Genomic DNA, 24,144 nt, shown 5'->3' with positions numbered 1-24,144 from the left:
CTAATGATCTATTAAAAATGCAACTGCAAAATAAAAGCATTTCCATTAACCAAAGTCATTCCTGCTGAATTTGTGGAGTGTGTACAGTTGAACGTGTTGATCTGTTGATCTATCTATCGACCAATCAGAAGGATAAACATTCTGAGCCATGTATGATGTGTCATGTATGACAGAGTCATCAGAGATTCTAGTTTACAGTGAACAGGGTCATACATTCAATCTCTGAATCATTCATTTTCTTGTCGGCTTAGTGACTTAATTAATCCGGGGTCGCCACAGCGGAATGAACCGCCAACTTCCAGCACATTTTTACTCAGCGGATGCCCTTCCAGCTGCAACCCATCTCTGGGAAACACACACATTCACACACACACTCATACACTATGGACAATTTAGCCTACCCAATTCACCTGTACCGCATGTCTTTGGACTGTGGGGGAAACCGGAGCACCCACACAAACACACTCAAACGCAGGGAGAACATGCAAACTCCACACAGAAACGCCAACTGGGGCGAGGATTGAACCAGCAACCCAGCGACCTTCTTGCTTTGAGGCGACAGCACTACCTACTGTGCCACTGCGTCGCCCTACAGGGTCATAATTCACTTTTGATTTACAACTCTTATGAGTGAGAGAGAAAGTCCGAAACTCCATACTTCCCTACTATATAGTATGTGAAAATAGTACGTCAGCCGAGTCAGCGCAATCTCACAGCATTTCATAACTTTTTGATTTAGTGACCAGTTCGTATGACTTCGTACAATCTAACTCATACAATTTAGTACGATTTGCTCATCACCCAATGACGGTTGGGTTTAGGGGTGGGGTTGGGTGCCACACCTCCTTTTTAAAATCTTACATTTTCATATGGCTCAACTCCTTCGAATTTATACGAATTAGCCACTAAACTGACAAGATGTATACTTATGTTTCCTCATGAGATCAGACTGGCCGAGTAGCATGTCCAAATTTCTACACTGTAAAACCCAAAATGTTTCCATTATCGCTACCGAGAGTTAAAGAAAAAGGCATTATCCATCTTGAATATGTTCCTGGAAGTAGCTTTCAGCCGTCTCCGGGTGTCGAAGATATGCTTACTATTGTGAGTGATGCGCAGACAAGCTGGGTAGATCATGTCTGTCACCGACTCGCTCCCAGCGATTCCCCTCGCTGGCCAGCAGAGGTCATCATTACCGGACTTTTGACATTATATCATCCCACTGACTGATTGCCCCACACACCTGCAGCACATCTCCTAATAACCCTGCTCACACATATAAGCAGCACACACACTCACCTCAGTGCGAAGTCTTGTTCTGCCACAGCAAACACTACTGAGCGTTACTCTTCCTTGCCTGCTTTCCCGTTGCTTACCTGGACTGTATATCGACCTTGTCTTGCCTGCCGCCTGCCCTGAACCCTAGCCTGAATACCGACTTTGATCCTTGCCGCCAGCCTCTGACCCATGCCTGCTTACTCACCCTGTGTTCGCCTGCTGCCAGCCCTTCGACTTGATACTACTGTGTTTGATGTGAGTTTGCACACGAATACCATCTGTGTGCTTATTGTTATTAAACTGTTTAATAAATATACTGCAAATGGATCCCTCTGTGTCAGACCCTTCGTTACAATGTTAAATCATATTCCTTTCTTGTACAGTATTGACATAACTTTGCTGAAAGCAGCAAGTTTCTTTGCGACTCCAACACTAAAGTCCTCGTACATCTTAATGTAGTGCCCTTGAGAGGAGATATTTTTGTGTTCTTTGCAGTATATTACCTTGACAGGGCTTGGGTGCCAAACTCATCATTTATCATTGACAATCAGGCAGGGTTGACAGGATGTCTTTCATGGTGTTAAAGAAAAAGTCTGTCATAAATTCCCTTGCATTTGTAACATCAATCCCCTCTGGAAAGCAGACCACTTGTAGATTCTGTTGCTTCCATCGAGAAACCAAATCGTCGAACAACAGACCCTAACTCGGCATTAATCCGACTCCACTGTTAATTCGGCTTTTAACCAAGTAACTTTGTTCCCCATCTCGGTAAACCTGCTGCTGTGATCTGTAAGTACCGTCTCCATCTCCAAAATAAAGGTGGTATTAAAAGTCAAAGTATCGCGAATGCCATCCAAAGATGTTTGTAAAGGGGATAAGGAAGAGTTCAGTAACGCATTAAATTCCTCTGTTAAACTTTGTCTTGACTTCTCCAGCTCTGACACAAGCACCTCTGCCGTTAAACAAACAGGTGCTGCCACCATATTGGATGCCTCAAAGTCTTGGCCTGGGGCTTCAAGGTCTGTTGCACTGCCAGGTTCAAACCTATAAAGTAATCAAAAAAAATGTTTGACCCACATCCTTTCTTCTGGCCTACTGCCATCCCATTTACTGTCTTTAAGACATTCACAACCAACACAGAACAAAACAAAACATAAACATATTAAAAAGCCCATATTATACATGAAATAGGGTCATATCTTGGTTGTAAGGGTCTCTAAAAACAGTTTATTATGCATGCAAGGTCAAAAAACACTTTCATGGTCTTATAATCTGCATTTATTTTTACCTAATTATCACACACACACTACTCCTCCTCCACGAAGCTCTGTAAACAAAGCAGCACGCGTCGCGTTTTAAACGTGGCTTTGCACCCGATATGAGAATAAAGCGAGTTAACCTCATACAGTACACTCGGTTACAAGTAACAAATCACAACTTAATACATTTGCAAGCTACAGTAAACGAGGCAACAACTTTAATCCCACGTACTTACACTTGAGAAATGGAGGAAGAAACCCATCCTGACATGTCCAGCAGTAAGTTACTCTTTACTGATCCTTCCTTTAACAAACGCCGATGAAGTATTCTTTGTAGCATGTAGTTTCCAGAAGTTTCCAGTAGTTTCCAACTGCTTGGTTATAATGCTGAGGTTTTATCTTTGGGTAGAGACTCAATAATATCCATCTGCAGTGTGACTTCAATCGACCGGCATGTTTGTGTGTGTGTGTGTGTGTGTGTGTTTGTGTGTGTGTGTGTGTGTCTGGGTTTCTATGTCAGAGGGCGGGGCTGCAGGTTTCAAATCTCCCGGGTTTGCGCGTGCACGTGAATAACTTGGTTTCGTTCATACGTCATGGCGAAACACCTAATGACTGGGTATCAAGGCGACTCGTTTGAAGCACTACGAGTCGACTCTTTTATAGATGAATCAACCGTTTTAAACACTGTACTCTTACAGATTTAAGCCTTAGCTGGATACTTCACTTCACTTAGAGCTGTGTTACACACTACATGGAGGGGAATTTTCAAAAACCCATAATATGGGCTCTTTAACATATTTAAATTAAATAAAAGTACACTTATAAAAAAGGATGCAACATGGATAGTGATGGAAAAAAAATTGAAATTAAGAAACCTGCATGTCAAGCATGTTATCGTGCATGTTAAACAGTAACTCAGCTTGTACAGAATTTGCATCCAATATGTATTAAAACACATGTCTTAACTCTCAAACTCTGACATCATATAACGGAGGCGGGGAGTGATAACAGTGGTCTGAGGGGTTTTTGTAAGCATTTCCAGTTAAAAAAAGAAATGAGCAAAAGAGACGGAAAGAGGGACTGGGAGGAAAGTGTAGGCTTAAGGAGCCATTTGGGAAGCTTTTCAGCAGTCCGGCCAAAGAATGAGGCAGCACAGGACGGCCGATGAGACTTTGTTTAAAGACCTTTGTGGAGAGAAATCAGCGTTTGTTTGTCACTTAAAGACATTATGAAACACTGGACTGCTCTCTAGATATTCACCATTCATTAATCTTTAAAATACTAGTAATTGAGCCAGGATTAGAGAGAAAAAGAGACAATGTCGATTGGCCTCTACAAACGATTGCGAAAGTACTTCAGAATTCAAGCACAAATCATCTGAAAGCAGCTCACCGTAGTCCCTCGTACAGTTTTTTCACATTAATATCCACATTGTACTATGATTTATGGGATTACGGTAACAACATGGCCCAAATCCACTTTAGCAGTAACCCTGATTAGAGCTGTCGCATTAAGTGGGTTTAGCCAAAAATCACATAGAGCCCACAAAGTGAGACTAAGACCTCAGTGACAGATTATTCTGCCAATCTCGAACCACATTCCGGGTGCGAAGTGTGGAAATGATCACAGATGACTTCACCATCTCAAACAGAGCTCAGGCCGCCATTAAACCTAGAGAAAACTTTTCTTTGTGGTGATGTCAGAGCAAAAATAGACAAGACAGATAAATTGCAAAAATAATAGATATTTATTTGTATTTTGATTTGGTAAAAGAAGAATTGAACAGACAGAGGTAAATAATTCTAAATGCAGAAATCTTAGAATTTTTTTTTCTTTGAAATCTCAGAATTATTATTTTTTTTTTTTCAATTTAACAACATAAAAACGGTGGACCAATTGGAGCGGTTTTTAGATCGACCGCAACTTGATGTAGGAGTGCGGTCCCCCCGCCCACCAATATTGATTGACAAAGCATCACCATATCCTCAGTTTGTTGTTTCACGTCAGCCATTTTCAGCGTGTGAGTCAAAGCCATGTCACTAAAGGAACACCCTTGCTTTGTTTTTAGATGTAAGACTCATTGGGCTCAACACAAGATCAATATTCTCCACATTATCACTCTAATTGAATCATTGTTTGTAGCCTTTGGGAAGATTTGCAAGCATGTGTACTTTTCATTGCGTCTATCTTAAACTTCAGCCGTTCGCATTTCTCGCGTTCACAGAAGCCCCCTGTGATTTTAACTAGGTGCAGCTGGAAAGTGCATACACATTGCCTTATGTATGCGTCTCTCCAATGAAAATAAAATAATGAACTTGCCTGCAGGTCGCACACCAGAAGTGCTGCTTGGCGACGTGCAGCGATATGCATTTTAGAATTATAAACATAGGTTTCTATCAGGGTACACACAATGGCGCTTCAAGTCGGCAGCTGTCCGCGGCGCCCAGCCATGATTCGGGATACTTCATGTCTAGGGGGTGAGGGTATTGGAGGCCAGCTAGCAAAGCGCTATGCAGGTAAACCTCACTCCTCTGACCTCTAAAGTTGCTCTAGCGACAGACGCTCGAGGCAATGGTCTTTAGCCTCCTTGTTAGAGCAACAGATACCCATGTAAAGAATCGCCGGTTTGATCCCAGATCAGACGGGGTTGGGTACAGTAGGACCAGTGGGTGACACTTGGGGGTTCGTCCGGGATAGGAGTAAGGTTAAGGGGGGTAAGTGTGATGGAGGCCGGCTAGCAAAGTGCTATGCAGGTAAACCTCACTCCTCTGATATCTAAAGGTGCTGCAGCGACAAACACTAGAGGCCATGGTCTTTAACCTTCTTGTTAGAACAAGCGACTCCCATGCAAAGAATTGTCAGTTCGATGCCAGTTCAGACCAGGTTGGGTGCAGTTGGATGAGTGCATTACATGTATAAAGAAGTCTATTGTTATTTTCTAGCAGTAACTGGTACACTTAACATTGCATTTTTAGCACTGTAATATGCCTAAAATATAAATATTTATTGGATTACTGCAACTCTCTACTAGCTGGGCTTCCAGCTAACTCTATCAAGCCTCTTCAACTGCTCCAGAATGCAGCAGCACGAGTGGTCTTCAATGAACCTAAACGAGCACATGTCACTCCGCTGCTAGTCCGTTTGCACTGGCTGCCAGTTGCTGCTCGCAGCAAATTCAAAGCTCTGATGTTTGCCTACAAAGTGACTTCTGGCCTTGCTCCTTATCTGCTCTCACTTCTGCAGATCTATGTGCCCTCCAGAAACATGCGTTCTGTGAATGAACGTCGCCTCGTGGTTCCATCCCAAAGAGGGAAAAAAATAACTTTCGCGAACGCTCGCGTTCAATCTGCCCTATTGGTGGAATGAACTCCCTAACTGCATCAGAACAGCAGAGTCACTCGCTATTTTCAAGAAACGACTAAAAACTCAACTATTTAGTCTCCACTTCACTTCCTAATCTGCAATTGCCTCTCTGGATATCACACTAACTGTACCCAAAAAAAAAAAAAAAAAGTACTAATACTTTCCTTCTTAGACTTTACAGACCTGAAACTTGGAAATAGCACTTATTCATTGTTGCTCTTATAGTAGTGTAAGTTGCTTCCTTGTCCTCATTTGTAAGTCGCTTTGGATAAAAGCTAAATGACTAAATGTAAATGTAAATTATAAAATAAAATGTTTAAATATGTTATATATATTTAATATGCATTTATTAATGCATTTAAATGTTTCAACTAATATTTTGTAACTGGTAAAATTTATAAAGGAATCTTCAGTTTTCAATTCTCACAAAAAATAAATAAATAATTACAAAATAAATATTGCAATAATTTGAAATTTCAGAATAAAAATTCATTTCAAATAATTATATAAAATAAAATGACAAATTCACTTTTAATTTGTCTATTTTTAACGGTGTAAATACTGTGGGGAAAAAGTATTCATTAAGTCATGTTTTTCCTGGGAATAATATTTCTAAAAGGAGCTGTCAACATGGGACCAGATTTTAGTAAAATCCCAAACAAGCTAAACATAAAACAAAACAATAAAAATAATCTGAAAAATGAGTTGTGTGTAGTAACAATGAAATGACACAAGGAGAAAGTACTTAACTACTGAAATGTATTTGTTACTTTACATAAAAGGCTTTTTTGGTGATGGTAGCTTAAAGATGCCTTTCATATGGAGAATGAAGTCACATGCATTGCTCAGGTGTGCGTTTTTTACAGACTTCAACAGAGTCAAAATCTTGATGGTTCTGGGGTCTCGTCTATCAAATCTGATCTTTAATTTGTATTTTCAATTGGATTCAAATCAGGTGACTGGCTGGGCCATTCTACTGTACAGCTTGATTTTCTTTTTCTGAAAGCATCTGAGAATTTCCTTGGCTGAGTTTTGGATCATTGTCTGGCTAAAATGTCCACCCTGTTTTCATCTTCGTCATCCTGCTAACGTAGATGTTGGTCTAAAGCAGCCGATATTCATTTACAATCATGAGGGGCAGAGGGTTGATGAAGAACTACTGAGATTTTAGCTGCTGTCTAGGCTTTCACTGCCTTTCTACACCTCACTTTCTTCATATGTTCAATACTTTTTCCTTGCATCATTTTATTTTATTACACATAACTGCATTTGTAAACTAATTAAATCTGTTTTCTTTGCATATATGGATTTCTTCGGTGATCAACATCCAGGGAAATATCTTTTCTGATAAAAGCGTATTTTCCCTGCTGTAAGCCAATTTGCTATCTTGCATAATTTAGGAATACAAACTTAAATATATACATATCTTTCAGAAAAAAAAATGATAAAAACATTTTTAATTGGTCTGCATATTACTGTATAAATAAGTTAATTTACTATTATTATTTAAAATATAGGAATTGTAACATATTATTGTATTTTCAGTTTGCTTGCTTATGTTTTGTCAATTATTTTTCATCACCTAAACAGCAAATTGAAACCAATCATTGATGAACTGCTTTATCATTTTCTCAAAAAAAAAAAAATAATAATAATGCAGGGTCACATTTTAGAGATGAAAAAAATAATCAAAATGAGAAAAACACTAAATTAGAGTTCACAACTTTTCTAAAAGACCAAACGTACCATTTAAAGCAATTAATCAGCCGAAAACATTGAGTATCCTCCAGACATCATTTGAACCCAAAACACGCGCATCCCAAATAAAAACTTCTCATACTCAGCAGCACAATCGAGGCCTGCTTCTCTGAAAAGAGCGACTCCAAACACACGCTGCTCTGTTTCCCAGCATTCCCTGTGTCCTCAAACGCCTCTGACTTACAAAATCACTGTAAAGAGAGGCCAAAAATCAGAACGACAACAATCAAGACACACAAACCTCCTCTCAATCTTCCCAAAAGCACAACACAACCCAAAAAAACAACAACATTTCAAATTAAAGTCAGCGACTCCTCAGAAGAGACTTCGAGAAACTCAAAAAAAAAACCCACAAGGCAACGTCCTGCATTTGTATCTGATACCACTAAAACCCCGAAAACCAAACCAATAAATCTACAGGGCTTTCCTCGCATTTCCCAGACGTCAGAAATCAGACAGAAAGTGTAATCCAAGCATTTTAACCGTCGTTTCTCCGCAGTCCTGTAAAATACGCTAATGCTCAGGGATGCGCAGTCATCACTCTTTCTCAGCGATGTTAAATTAATCACTAGAGCTCAGAAAAAACGGCAAGGCCAGGATGTAAACTAATGGTTTTTGGGTTTTGTGGTCATTACAGCCGTCAGCGATTCCTGTTCCAGGACCGTAAAACATCTCGCCAGGTCGTGGTGACTGCACTGCATACATGTCATTTCCTCTGAAAAAGACACACTTCGACACTTGTCCAACAGTCCAAACAACTGCTCATTTTCAGATAAACTAATGTTATAAAAACTTATGTTGTGCTGGAATATTATTTCATTAATTCCATGCATGTTTAATAAAAAAGGTCAGGAGAGAGTTTTCTTCAATGTCAAAAATATTAGTAATTTATGAGATTCAAATGAATGATTCAATTAACAGAATTCTGTTCTCCTCAATGCAATGCAAGAATTACATATAGGTGGTGTGCAACAACTGCCTCAAGAATTTATACACAGCTGATATTAACAGGTGGAGCTTAGGGGAATTCGTCATTTGTCAATCATTCTCTAGTCCTCTGGCGGCTGCACCCAAACATACTTCCTCTTCTTCTACAAACTCTGCACAACATTAAAAGCGCAAGACTTCTCAACTGCAAATATTCTGTTCAGTTTCAACCCATCTCTGCACACGAGAAGTTTAGCTGCAGAGCTAAAGGTCATTTTAGATACTCAGGCCTTTGCATTTCCATCAGCTCCATCTACTTCTGCAAAAATGCTTTATTAGTATGCAAGGTGCATCACACTCAGCAAAGAAGTTAATATATCACCTTAATAGGGTTGGGCATCTAAGCTATAATGCCGATCCGATACGCATCTCGATACAAAGAATACGATACGATATATTAGCGATACATTTGTGACATATTGCGATGCAACACGATACGATTCACACCCATATCACGATACAATGCGATATTTCAGCACTAACTAATTAGATCAAGTTTATGAGATTATGTGAAAGAGGATGCTGTGCCATTGAATGAGTTTGATTATTTATTAACCAAGCAAAACCAAGACTTTTTTTACAAACTGGCTTTTCTTTCTGAGCCAGAGTGTCAGTTTACAGTAGAGGGCCATTTTAGAACATATAGTACATATTATTTCAAGATATTTTCAAGATAAACAGAATGTATAAGTGCAATATATATTAAAATATATATATTTGCAGTCTTTCAACATAAAGGTTTACTATTGCACAACAAGAATTGTGATTTAACCTTTCAACTATGAAAACAAATTTTACAAAGATATATTTTGCCACTGAATATTCAAAACTTAAGGTCGTGAACTAGCAGTGTTATGCTGCTTTGAAACATCACTGTCACTGTAAACAACAGGCTTATAAAAATATAACAAACCAGCAATCTTCTTGCTGTAAGGTGGTCAAACTACCCACTGTGCCACCGTGACACCCATTATTTTTATCATTATTATTATTTATTATTATTATTATTATAATTAAATAAAAATTAACAGGCGGAGGTGTTTAAAACCTTCGTTCTCCGTGACACTAGGCTGAATATCTTTGCAGATGAACAATGCAATAACATCCGTTATTGGCATAGAGCGCACAAAACTGTTGCGCATGGAAAAAAAACTTGCAATGCTTTTCTCACCACTTTTGGAGCTGGTAGCTACAGTTGAAGCAGTGCGAAAGCCGGGGATGCAGGAACACTGGAAGATGCTTTCACAACAACACCGTGGCACCGCTTCAAGATAGTCGTACTGCCCGCGTATTTTACAGATGCGCGGCACATTTTGCAAATTGCATCTGTCCTATCAAGTCGTCCATCCTTAAATCCATAATGTTGCCATACTTTAGATTTAAAACTCAGTGGGGAATAAAATGTTTGTTTTGCTTCTCGCGCTTTCTGAGGGCGCACCACTAGCTTCATCCGCACACCTGATACACTGAGTTGTAGTGTAAGTGTACACATCCGCAAATCCGTTGCTAATGCATACTTTATGTAGGTCGATTAAATTATGCGCCAAAAATAGGTTGACAACACTTGTTAATAAATAAAAAATACATTCTATATTAAAAATATAAGCTGTATCTTGGAAAAACCGATGCATCTCGCAAAAACCGATGCATCTCGATTTGCTTCCAAAATTTCATTCATCCTCTGCTGCTCAACCGATGCACTCGCATCGTGCACGCGCATGACCGCGTATCGATACATATCGATTAATCTTCCTATCCCTACACCTTAAGCAATACAAATACAATTTTTAATGCAAAGAAAAAGACAGAAAAATAATACAAAAATTGTAAAAAGTTTAATCCACCTAAATTTGTAAAGAGAATTACGTTAACTTAATTGTTTTGCGTTGAGACAATATGAAGGAATTGTGTGGAACCAGGCATTTTTTAGCAACACAAAAACGTCTAAAGTGATATTACAAGTTGTGACTCAAAAATGGTCAGAATTAGTGCTGTACAATATAATGTTTAGCATCAATATCACAATGTGTGAATTTGCAATAGCCACATCGCAAGATCTGCAATGTCAAGATGGGATTATAATAACCAGCCACCACATTTTTTTTTTTAGACTGCGCAAAACTGTAACCCTAATATAGTGAAAGGTTTTCAATCGGAAGCTTTTTTAAAGACCTGTGACTGTGTTCAAGTAAACCAAGAACCAAGAAATTACCCAGTGTTAAACAGCTCTCGATAATAGTTTAGCATGCTTTCACTTCTGTATTTGATGTGAAATGCACATTTAATTCAATTCAATTCAGCTTTATTTGTATATCGCTTTTACAACGTAGATTGTGTCAAAGCAGCTTCACATAAATGGTCATAGTAACTGGATCAGGGTAGTTCAGATTTTAGTGTATAAGTTCAGTTCAGTTTAGCTCAGTTCAGTGTGGTTTGATGTCATTATTGAGAGTCCAAACACTGAAGAGCAAATTCATCGATGAGTAGCTTTTCAGATCCTGAACCATGCAAGCCAGTGGCGACAGCGGAGAGGGAAAAAAAACTTCACCAATAGGAGAGTGAAGAAAAAAAAAACCTTGAGAGAACCAGACTCAGTTCGGCACGACCATTTTATTTCTCCGCTGGCCAAAAGTCTTGTGCAGAGCTGCAGTCTCAGCAGTGGAGACTGGAAGCTGGCCTCAGCGAAGACTCGTCGTTTACTGGTAGGAATGACATCCCCTCCTACTCATAATTCTCTCTTCATACAGCAAATATATCCCTATTGCAAATTCATAATACACTTTAGCCTGGTTCATTAGTTTGTTGGATTGAATTGCTTTGTCATTGCAAACAATCCTCTCAAGCGTTCGTTTTAATAGAGCCAAGACCACCTCATTCAGGCAATCTAGCACCGATTGTTTTGTCATGATTGTCAAAATCATACAGGCTCACATATGCCAAACGAACCACGCTAACTGGGCACCAGGTTCTGAAACAAAAGTCGAGGTGTGAAAGCACCCTTAATCATTTTCAAAGACAATAATCTAATTTTCATACACTGAATTACCATCAGCATTCACCACAATCAGTAATATCAATGCCTCATAAACATTAAAAATCATCTCTAATCAAACATAACCACAGGTTTCACTCTGAGGGCACGTCTCGCGGTGCTCTGAGCAAAAAAAAAAAAAAAAGGTGTCACGAGTCAAGGTTCAAGTGAGGGACTCGCTGTGTGAAAGAGCTTTAAATAGACTTACCTGCTGAGAGCCCACGACCGCAGCACCTGTTAGCACTCACTCTGCTGGAACACCTGAAATAAACAAACACAAACACACGATGATCATCCAGAGCGATAAACAGCTGGGAGAAAGAAAGACAGAAAGAAAACATCAGCTATTCGTGCTCTAAATAACTAGGTGCACTCGCTCTCTGATCTGATGTTCTGTGTTATCTCTTCACACACATGGAATGCACATGAAAGCCTAAAGATTAAAAACAACCACACAGATAACCACCTAGACAACCCCTTCATCAAAAGAGCAGAAATTATGCTAGGCAAAGCTTTTTGATGCCTATAGTAACTCATGAACACAAAACTTATAATATAAAGTAATATATTTACTTTATAACTTATAACTTATAAAGTAATGTGCTAAAATTGGTGTTTGGTTTACACGAGTGCCTTTTTTGGCATGAAGGTCCTGTGAAGTGCTTTGAAATGTCAATTTTCATTTGATGTTTTGACGTAATCTCAACCGAAACATGAAGAGAGGGTGGGGCATAGTGTAGCTCCTCCCTTTTTCCCTAAAACAAATGTGCTTTACCCACCACTCTTCAATCCTCAAAGAGTTCAAATGAGAAGCGTCCTAAAGGGGGCGGGGCACATCAAATACTAGAGAGCATTTGATTGGTTATGAATAGATGAGTAGTATGAGGTGACGTGAATAAAACCGTTGATCCATTTAGGTGGAAGTGACAAACTACAAGCTTTACATGTTTATATCAGTGTTATATATTTTAAATGTGAGTTTTGTCACTGTTTTGGTGCACACTAGCTTATAGAAATCTTAAAATCTAACAATACTGATACTAACATTTAAAAAAACTAAAATGTATTAATTATAAATATTAAATTGTAATATTGTAAATATTAATGAATTAAATTAAAGTATTTTAGATTAAAAACATTCTATTGTTTTTCAAAAAACCATCTTCGTTCACATTATACAACATAAAATACATGATATGTGACCTTTCAACATGTGCATATTTTGTGACATCTGTACTCAATAGTATCTGGATGCAGCCTTTTTGATGCATGCTGAGATTGCATCACTCAGCGATGCAATGTCAGACACAATGCACTCAAATGGAGCTACTGACGTCACTGTCCACTGAGGGGTAGGGTTAGGGGTAGGGGTGGAGTTAGGTGAGCCCATTTAAAAGCATTGGACCCTCTCTGTTCTTGCCATCAACCAAATATGCAATAGTCATTTGAGACGACACAATAAAAAAATTATTTAGTAGACCAGTGAGAGAGCAATTGTGGACAGCCATTTTAAAATGTTTCAGTTTTAGTATGTCAATCCAGAAAGGAATAGCAGCTAGTTTGGTCACAATATTGAAATTTCCAACTTCGGTACAATACCTTGAAAATTATTGGTATTCGATACCATTTTAAATACTGTGTGTAATGACGGGGAGTAACACCAACAACTGAGGTAAGATCCAATATGCAGGTTTATTCACAGTCAGGCAAGCAGTGATAAATACGGGTGCAAACAGGTGTGTGAGGACAATCCAGAATCACAGTCGAATACAGGCAAGAGGTCAGAAAGGCAGGCGGCAGGCAAAGACAAAGAGGCTAACAAGGCTAACGGTCGGTACACAAGTTAACAAGACTGGGAAACGCGTTGTATTGCTGCTGTGACATAACAAGACTCTGCAAACTGAAGGGGTGAATGTGTGGCTTAAATCAGGGGTTCCCAAACGTTTTAGCCTGCGACCCCCAATATCTTCTGAGGTGGTTATAAATACAGAAATCTTGCTTGCAATGGCGCACTCACAACAACAGACCCAAGTCTGTTTAATTTATTTTAATGTATGTCAGTGCTGTAAATGTGCCAGAAAGTTTAACCTGGTGTTGTAAAATCAATGTGCTGCATCTGATGCTAATGCTGTGTCTCTAACATTATGTAATTACCCCAGGGGTTGCAACTAAATAAAACTAGTAACCATAATCTACTATAGTAACTACATACAGTAGCGCAGGGGTGGCCAACCCTGTTCCCGGAGAGCCACCTTCCTGCAGATTTCAGTTGCAACCCATATCAAACACACCTGAACCAATTAATTTGGACCTGAACACCATGTGATAATTACAGACAGGTGTGTTTGAGATGGGTTGCTACTGAAATCTGCAGGAAGGTGGCTCTCCAGGAACAGGGTTGGCCATCCCTGCAGTAGTATATAGTAACTATAAACGACTATGGATTATGGATAGAATATAGTAATTCCTATGGTTTATTAAAAATTTATAGATTTTTGGAAATCACCAGACGACCCGTTTCCATTGTCCCGTGACCCCTCGGGGGGTCCCGACCCCCACTTTGAGAACCACTGGCTTAAATAGTGTGTGTTAATCAGTCTCTGACAAACCTCAGGTGGTGTGAATGTAATCAGTCTAGATGAGGAAGCATGTGTGAGTGTGACCGGAGTGCATGTATGAATATGTAGTCCAGAAATGGCGGATTTGTAGTCCATGGTTATTGTAGGTGCAAACCAGCGATCTTATGGGTAATGATCGCTGGTAATCGTGACACTGTGGGAAACAAATTCTGCAACAATAAAAGTATGCAAATTAAGTAAAAAATGGGAAAAATATAACAAACAAATACTGCTTGTATTAGGTACATCAGCAGTCCTTAAGTCCAAACCCCAATAAATTACAAAAAAAAAAAAAAAGAAGAGAGCAATCTCATCTTATTTTCTGAAGGAAAAGCGTTAAAATCCTAATATTAACATGATTAAATCTCCCTGCTGGTAAAAAGAGAGAATGCAAGACAGCAAAGCTAGTATCAATACCAACTAAAAGCAAGATAGTATGATCTAAATATTTCAGTATCGTCATTTATCAATATTTTTTTACTAACAGCAGCATTTCTTTATTTAAATAGGGTCTTCAGTAATTTTGAAGCGCTCTTTTTTTTGTGGGTCAAAGACACTGGAGTAGTATAGATGCCAGGTAAAAACATTTAAACCGAAAACGCACTAGTGTAAACGGCACCATGGTTCCCCACTTCTGCCAAAATTAAATATAAAAATAAAAATAAACAAGAGTTTCATTTCAGAGAAACTAAACACCTTCAAGTGAGATTGTGTTCATACTTGGCAGGTTTAGTTTGATTACTTTAAACTTTATTGTGATTTCATTACAGGAGAGAAAGCCAACCTCATTATAGGACAAAGCATATGTTCATTATAGGACAAAGCTTATGTTCTATTTAAGGCTGGTTTATACTCAATCGATGTGACCCAAGGTGCATACCTTGCGTGTTGCTGCGCATTTATACTTCAGCGCTGTTGTGTTGGTCTGCAATAACACTTTCAAAAAGCTAGCTTCAGTGAAGTTTTTATGTTCCTCTGCATTGTTTCTTCGCGGGTGTTTTGTTTTTTTCTAAATGCTACCTTAATGTACAAGTAGCTAAAACTCACAAACGTGCAAAAATGTTAATCATAAGGTGAACACAAAACAAAAGTTTCCAACAGGAGCTCCTTTACGGGACTCGACACTTGTAAACACACGCTGTATCTGGCTCGTGGCTCTCTGCACCACCCACACTTGTCAGCAATACCAAGCAGACTAATCACAGAGCTTGCACTACACATAGGTGCGACGCGTATTTTTTACATTTTTTGAGAGGTGCACATCAGCGTTGGTTTCAGCCAAGCTGGAGCATACGCGTACGCTGTATAAATCAGTGGAAGGATTGGAAGGGATTTGCTCAAAATACTAGCTAAACACGCTGCTAAACCGTTACCCTGTTGACTTTAGCCATATTAAAGTCCCTTCCAAGGAAATTCAGTTCACTCGGCAGTCATATTTGCAACACGCCCAGGCAGTTCATCCAAGACCAAAATCCTACCTAAATGAATGGGGGAATTAGGGCTGTGTGATATGGGCAAAAGAAACCATTTTTCTTGAACAACATTGTGATTTCGATTTTAATCACGATTTCGACTCACACAGATGTTTTACAGTATGAATCTGAAACCTGCTTCAGTGTATTCCAGGCGCACCTCAGATCAACACAGAACACCCAAACATCCAGTGGATTTAAATTTTCTCCATAAATAACTTATATCAGAGATGCAGCAATGTTTTGTTAGTTTGTCATCCATTAAGAAATGGTCTCTGAGCAACGACAAACCACATTAATGCGCAAAGCGCATTAAAAAATGCTGAAGGAAGCGACATGATTGCACTTCCCACATGCTTTTAGATGTGCTATGTGACTGACAGGTCTTACAAATTATCTGCGATACGTCAGCCTTCTAGTATCCAAATTTATCTCCCACACTGCACGTTGATGTACCTCAACAGTCCTCCTGAACTTATCATCCCTGTTTAGGCTATTTGTCATTAAGCTCAGGCTCATGTTCTTGCGCTCTGTTTAGGCTCGCTGCATTATGATTGGTTCAAACAGCATACTACAGAAGAAGTATCAGTCAGGACTGGAGCATGCAAAAAAGGTGCTGTATGACGAATTATAAATCGAACATGTTCAAATCGCGAGTTAAAAACACTGGAGGAACAGAAACAAAAGCCCTATTCAAACAGTGATACCGGTAAATTTCCAGAACGACTTTACTGGTAAATTAAAAAAACATGCCCAGGCAGTTCATCCAAGACCAAAATCCTACCTAAATGAATAGGGGAATTAGGGCTGTGTGATATGGGCAAAAGAAACCATTTTTCTTGAACAACATTATGATTTCGGTTTTAATTACGATTTCGACTCACACAGATGTTTTACAGTATGAATCTGAAACCTACTTCAGTGCATTCCAGGCGCACCTCAGATCAACACAGAACACCCAAACATCCAGTGGATTCAAATTTTCTCCATAAATAACTTATATCAGAGATGCAGCAATGTTCTGTTAGTTTGTCATTACAAATTTATCTCCCACACCACACATTGATGTACCTCAACAGTCCTCCTGAACTTATCATCCCTGTTTAGGCTATTTGTCATTAAGCTCAGGCTCATGTTCTCGCGCTCTGTTTAGGCTCGCTGCACTATGATTGGTTCAAACAGCATACTACAGAAGAAGTATCAGTCAGGACTGGAGCATGCAAAAAAGGTGCTGTATGACGAATTATAAATCGTACATGTTCAAATCGCGAGATAAAAACACTGGAGGAACAGAAACAAAAGCCCTATTCAAACAGTGATACCGGTAAATTTCCAGAACGACTTTACTGGTAAATTAAAAAAAGCATTGTTCACACAGGCAAGGACGTTACAGAATTTTTCCGGAAAAAACTATCCACACATGCATTCCAAAATACTGGTATTCTGACATCAACCAGAAATGACCTCTTAATGGCTGCGCTTGTATTGTAAACATTTGACTACATTACAAACAGTACTTACTGAGTTTAAAATGCAGCCAAAACCTTTACCAAAGACTGAAGGACGACATTGGATGAGCACAAAATGTTGCTATAATGAATTTGCACTAAGAACTCTAAACTGACGTTCATTCAATCATTCTTTTTCTTTTTGGCTTAGTCCCTTTATTAATCTGGGGTCACTACAGCGGAATAACCCTCCAACTTATCCAGCATATGTTTTTACACAGCGGATGCCCTTTCAGCCGCAACCCATCACTGGGAAACCCCTACACACTCATTCGCACACATACATACACTATGGATGATTTAGCCTACCCAATTCAACTGTACCCCATGTCTTTGGACTTGTAGGGGAAACCGGAGCTCTAAAATGACATACAATATGAAATACTGATGTTAAATTCTCTGCAGATACTACTGGTACTGCTAATGCTAAGATAATGCTAAGAAATCTAGTCATTTTAATGGGACCCATACAATCAGCTATTTATACAAAGATTTGTTGTCCATTTAAAAAAAAAAAATCTAACAATTCATTTTTCCTGTAAATAAGATGTTTAAGAAGTATACTTCCTAAAGTAAAACCACTTTGTTTTATTCACACTAAACTTCAGGATAGACAGGAACCTGCAAACAGCTCTGTTTAAAGTTCTTGAAACATGACTAAAGACCACCGTTACTTACAGAGAGACGGTAAGAGCTGAAGAGACCTCCGTCAAAGAGGTTGTTGAGGGGAATAACCCATCCAATCGACTCTGTCTAGAGCCCTCGGGGAGTTCCGCAGCATGTGATAACCATCTTTATAGTCTGTACCAACACATCTGTCTAAACACTGCTAAGGTCAGCCACACGGTGGGTAGCAAAGGCGGCAAATCTGTACCTTATTTCAGTTGCTATGTCAGATAATACTACACTCTTAAAGTCGGCATGAAACTGAAGCTACGTTTGTCCTTTCTTCCCCTATTGTGATGTACAACTGATTAAAAAGGTTTCTGAAAAAATGTAAGGTCGGTGCATGGTTTAATTCTTAGGGAACTGATTGGATTGTAGGAAGATAAACGTTGATGAGGGAAAATGGAGGAAGATTTGAATGACAGTTTGCACTCAGCTGTGGAGGATTTTTCTGTCCACCTGAATCACCGTCAACATTGTCTGCAGAAGATGAATGTTTTCAGATGTCGGATGGTAAACAAGGAGCTACATTTTACAGATAAAATCATATCATATTTGTTCAAACCACTGCCTTCAGAAGGCAGGGCAGAAAAAGATACCCGCACTGATAGCTCCACCCTAAAGTATTGATAGCCTCGCCCTAAAGGCATTCCATCATGTGACCAAAAGTGAAAAGACATTACGAGGGGGGGGGGGAAGTTTATGGTATTTGATTAAAGATTATGATGGCAAAACTATTTTTTACAAAAGTGCACCGATAAACATTTATAACAAGCAATATAATAATAATAATAATAATAATAATAATAATAATTCCTTACATTTATATACCGCTTTTATGGGCACTCAAATCACTTTACACGATGAGTGGGGGATCTCCTCATCCACCACCAGTGTGCAGCATCCACCTGGATGACGCGACGGCAGCCATTTTTGCGCCAGACAGCACACCACACACCAGCTGATTGGTAAAGAGGAGACAGAGATGAAGTCAATTGGAATATGGGGAGGGTTAGGAAACCATGATGGACAGAGGCCAGTGGGCAGATTTGGCCAGGATGCCGGGGTTAAACCCCTACTCTTTTTCGAAGGACATCCTGGGATTTTTAACGGCCACAGAGAGTCGGGACCTCGGTTTAACATCTCATCCGAAAGACGGCGCTCACTGAGCAGTATAGCGTCCCCGTCACTATTCTGGGGCATTAGGACCCACACAGACTGCAGGTTGAGTATACATCTAAAAATAAGAATATATTTTGATTTCATGCTGACATGAAAGGGCATAACATACCTGTGAAACAAGCATGCTGATTGGTCAAATTCATGCCATACAAAACATAGGTATAGCATTTTTTTAAGTGACAGAAAGTGGTTTCAGCAGAGTTTTTTCACACCTCTACTTTGGAAAAAGTCAGGTGTGTCCAGCTCTGTTTAGGGGGGAGTGTCGTAGGAGGGAAAGGGGGAAGGTCCGAAAACATTTGCATAAAAATAAGTGTCGGTTTGGGCACGCGCTGACTTTCACAGAGGAAAAACAAACACACATACGCAGAGGAGAAAGACAGTCACTTTGTGTTTAAATGGACATCAGTAATTGAATTAATTTACAAATTATTAAATGGTGGACTTTAACTGCAGTTTGGCTCTTCCATTCAGGAATTTTTTTATTTAATATTTGATTTGAGGAGCTGCTGGAAGCGTGTATTTTTCATGCAATGTTTGTTACCGCATGACGAATGAGAGTAAAAAACCCTCTGCATTTCTCTGTAACTTAGATGCACTCGGAATGTAGCACCAGAAAGCCGTGTGTGTTATTTCTGTCACAAAATGTGCCGAAAATCCTCCACGACGATGCTTGTATGTTTACACTCAGAGAGCAGCATTTACAGCAGATTTCACTCCATAATATTGTAGTGATATTAACGTACGGTAAGATTTATTAACTTAGAAATGATTTGACTAAGGTCGGTCTTTAAACACTGAAAGAATACTGCTGATGATACGAACTAACTTTGCCTCCTTGATCAGTTACTTACCAAGTGTAACTTTAAAGACCACACTGTGTAGACAACATCAGGATGGAACATAGACAGCAAAACATTACGTTCAGGCCCTTAATCTTATTAGGAACACACTACTGGCTGAGATTCCTTCATGTGCAATCAAACTTCCTCAAATGATTCAGACTTTAGATATTCAATGACTTCAGAATAGCCCATACTACATCTTTATCTTCGCACTGACAGCTTCCAGTTACAACTTGTATCAATACAGAGCAACCACCGATTCTGCACCCTTTTACTTATAGTCAATCATACAGCTCTACATCCGCTCCAGAAGTGAGAGTTGCTTCATAGTACCACCACAAAAATGTACATGATCTCTTCCTGAACATTCATGCTTGATATTCTTTGGTTGTGAAATGATCTTCCCTGCCTTTTCTAGATCATACAGAATATTCAACAGACAGATGAAAACTTATCTCTTCCATTAGGGCCGGGGGATAAATAGAAATGAAATCATAACTATGATTAGGCAAAATCTTAAGTCATGCACATTTGCATGGTTCTGTGATCAGTAGTAAATCTCTGAAGACCAAAGCTCCAAATACACACCTACAGGCTGATTTATACTTCTGCGTTGAGTGACTGCCGTGACCCACGGCCCTAGCCTTAAGCCTGGTTTATACTTCTGCGTCAAGTGACCGGCGTAACCCACAGCGCATGCAACACGCGCAGCTGTGCATTTATACTTCTGCGCGCTGTCTCTGTTGGTCTGCATTAACACTTCCAAAACGCTAGTTGGCAGTGAGGTGTAAATGTTCCTCTGTGTCGAGTTTTTTCGCTGCTGTTTTGTTTTCCTGAACACTTCCGGGATGTACAAGTGGCTCAAACTCGCTCATTTTGAGGCAGGACCCGGCGGACGTGCAATAACTTTAACTATGAGGTAAACACAAAACAAAACTGTCCATCCGGAGCTCCTTCACAGAACTCCACACTTGTAAACAATCGCTCCATCAGGCTGGCACCATTCACGCGGCTCTCGGTCCCGCCCAAACTCGTCAGCGATACCAAGCTGACCAATCACAGAGCTTACGTTACACGTCATTGCGACGTGTAGTTACATTTTTTAAAAGGTGCACGTCAGCGACGCCGAATGCCATACATTTATACTTTTTTAGACTATTTGTTGTGTGGCTCTGCAATACAGTAACACTTTCGAAACGCTAGCTGGCAGTGAGGATTTCATGTTCCTCTGTGTTGAGTTTCTTCACTGGTGTTTTGTTTTTTTCTGAACGCTACCAAGTAACTGTACAAGTAACTGAAACTCGCTCTTTATGATGTGGGAACCACTAGACGTGAACTTTAGTCATTAGGTAAACACAAAACAAAACTATCCACCTGGAGCTTCTTTATGGGACTCGACACATGTAAACACTCGCTCTAATGGGTTTGCACGATTCACAGTCCCGCCCACACTCATCAGACTCAGCGATACGCATCGTTGCAACGTGTAGATACATTTTTGGAGAGGTGCACGTCTGCCACGACGAGGGCTATGCAACCGCGCGAAGGCTGTGCCAGAGCACGCACGCTTGAGGCAGAAGTATAAATCTTCCTTAAGAAGAAACCCAGGAAATCAGTGTAACATTTCATTATAAACAGAAGATTAAACTGCTTTCGATTATTAAACCACACAACTACTGAATCGCTACACAGAAGAATTTATTTCAAACACTCGACTGTTATGATATGAAGTTATGAAGTGCGTTTGGAGTAAAAACATGTAATTAAATGTCATTGATTGTAAAATCATCTTTGATTATGAACGTGATTTGGCTAACTTGTCAGTGAACTATGACTTGAAATTTACATGGACCGGCTTTGCTGACAAAATGCACATGAAAAGTGCCCTTGATTAATTGCCCAGCCTTATCTTCTAATGGCACAAGAAAATCCTTTTTCTGTATTGAATGACATCTGAAACTTTGTAGTACGAGCACTTCTTTTTATTTGCCTGACTTGTACTCCTCAGTTGTGCATCACTTTGAATAAAAAAAAAAAAACACCTGCATAATTACTAAATCTAACACTTTAAATATTTACAGAACCATTCTGAACTACACTCTTAACAATAAAGGTTCCAAAACAGCTTTTCACAGCAATATCATAGAAGAAACATTTTGGGATAGCTTTGGGATCGAGTTTCTAACGGACCAAAACGTCACGTGCGAGTTAACTCATTGGTCAGAGTGAAAAGTAAAGTTTTGAAAGATGACGACACCAATTATAAATCAGAGGTAAGACTTTCTTATACATAGTTTAGTCCATTTATCTAATGGATAAGCAGCTCTAATTACTAGTTCAGCAAGCTTCACTTTCATATTTGGCATGAAACGTACATCTATGATAGGAATGATGACATCCTGTCCTACTCGTTATTCTCTCTTCATATAGCCATATATGCCTATTACATATCCATAATACACTGTGATATAGCCTAGTTCACATTGCTTTCTTACTACAATTGATCTGCTTTAAAGTTTGTTTCAATCAAGCCGAGACCACCTCATTCATGCAATCTCAGATTGATTGTTTTGCCGCGGACCAGAGCGTGATTGCTGGTTTCACATATGCCAAACAAACCACGCTAACAAAGGAAATACGCCGGGTTCCAAAAAAATGTGTGAAAGCACATTTTAGGAAAATAAATCTTTTATTATTGCAATGCAGAATTTGTGGAGTGTTAAAGGGCACCTAGGTTAACCCTTTTTTCAGATTTAATATAAGTGTTTTGCGTCTCTAGAATGTGTATGTAAAGTTTCAGCTCAAAACACCTATCAGATTTTTCATTGTACCTTTTACTAGATCTTATTTTATACATTTTACCACCAGGGGGTTGTTTTGTCGTACTGCGCCTTTAAGGCGAGTCCTCCCCCCTGTTTCTATGTGTCTTTCTGCATGCTCTTGTTGACATGATTATACACGTGACTACCAGGACATGTTAATCAGCTGTCAATCAATTCAGTGGGCGGGGGGGGGGAAACACTCCTACGTTAAGTTGTGGTTGGTCTGAAAACTGCTCCAATTGGTCCACCGTTTTTATGTTGTTAAATTGAAAAAAAAAAGGACTGAGTGTGTTAATATCACCCCAATCTGATGGTCTATACAGTATATCTACACACATGTCTGTCCAAACAGTTTGAAAAGTAGATTTTACATCATAGGTTGCTTTTAAAGTAACCATTAGTGCCAATTAAGATTTTTTATATTTTTTTTGAAACTGCCCCTTTTAGGCTTTGATCCAAAATGTGCCTTTTTTTAAGGCCGTAGCTTTAAATTAAAAAGAGATTGTGCCCCCAGCCCCCTTTTTAAAACAGGGCGGAGCTATAAACCCCTATGTGTCAGCATAGTGGCAGATTCAATGCCGTCTATGCAATAAGGTCAAGACTGTCACAAATGGGTGGGGCTTTTCCCCTCTTATGACATGTACAAAGGGAGAATGTCAATCAGTGTTTCTACAGACCGTTCTTATGAAGTCTGATTATACAAAAATTGAATGAATACATTTTTATTGTTAGAGGCTGGCAATATTCACACACTGTTGCCACACAACTCCTTATGAAAGTGATTTTTGCATTCTGTGGAATGTTAAAGCAACCATCACCGCCAATAAAGACTCATTATTTAGAAAGAACCCCGAACGGAAATATTCCATGGATGTTTTGGTTCTTCATGGAACCATCAATACCACAAAGAAACCTTTATTTTTAAGACTCCACATAGTCTACTTACACACTTAGAAACCAACTGAATCTACAATGCAGTGTTCCCAAACCACCACATGCAGATAATACAGTCACGCTCCATTCACCGTGTCGATAGAGTTCAGGGTCACTTAGATAACATCGGTACTTACATAATTACATCTGGTCCGTGTTGTCCTACAGACAGCTGGTGGGCCCTGAAGCGAGGTGATTTCTACTCGCCCACTTATGCAAGCATGCTAGCCGCATTTCTAATGCGAATGTAACAATTAGCATCGGCTTTGACACATTTTACACCTATTTTGGCTGAGCAGCCCATTAAATTGTGCAGGGTTTTTTTCCGCAGACCAGCAAGCTCCAAGTTATTTTAAAAAGACTCAGGCCATGGCATTTGTGGGAAATGGGACACTTACGCAATTCTGGATTGTTAGTTTGATTCT

General features: G+C 39.4%; 1 protein-coding gene across 17 annotated transcripts in view; it reads right to left on the bottom strand.

Moving 5' to 3' along the window:
- The window catches only part of add3a (adducin 3 (gamma) a), a 213,199-nt gene that overhangs the window by 135,480 nt on the left and 53,575 nt on the right, over nt 1-24,144 (bottom strand). For all 17 annotated transcript variants that reach the window (XR_012397395.1, XR_012397396.1, XM_073936559.1 and 14 more), the window contains 1 exon segment: nt 11,885-11,937. The gene's annotated coding sequence lies outside the window, so the exon portion shown is untranslated.

The sequence above is a fragment of the Danio rerio genome, chromosome 22 (assembly GCF_049306965.1).
Source record: "Danio rerio strain Tuebingen ecotype United States chromosome 22, GRCz12tu, whole genome shotgun sequence".
Taxonomy (NCBI): domain Eukaryota; kingdom Metazoa; phylum Chordata; class Actinopteri; order Cypriniformes; family Danionidae; genus Danio; species Danio rerio.
The sequence above is the reverse complement of the archived record's forward strand: the minus strand, read 5'-3'. Positions and strand labels throughout refer to the sequence as shown.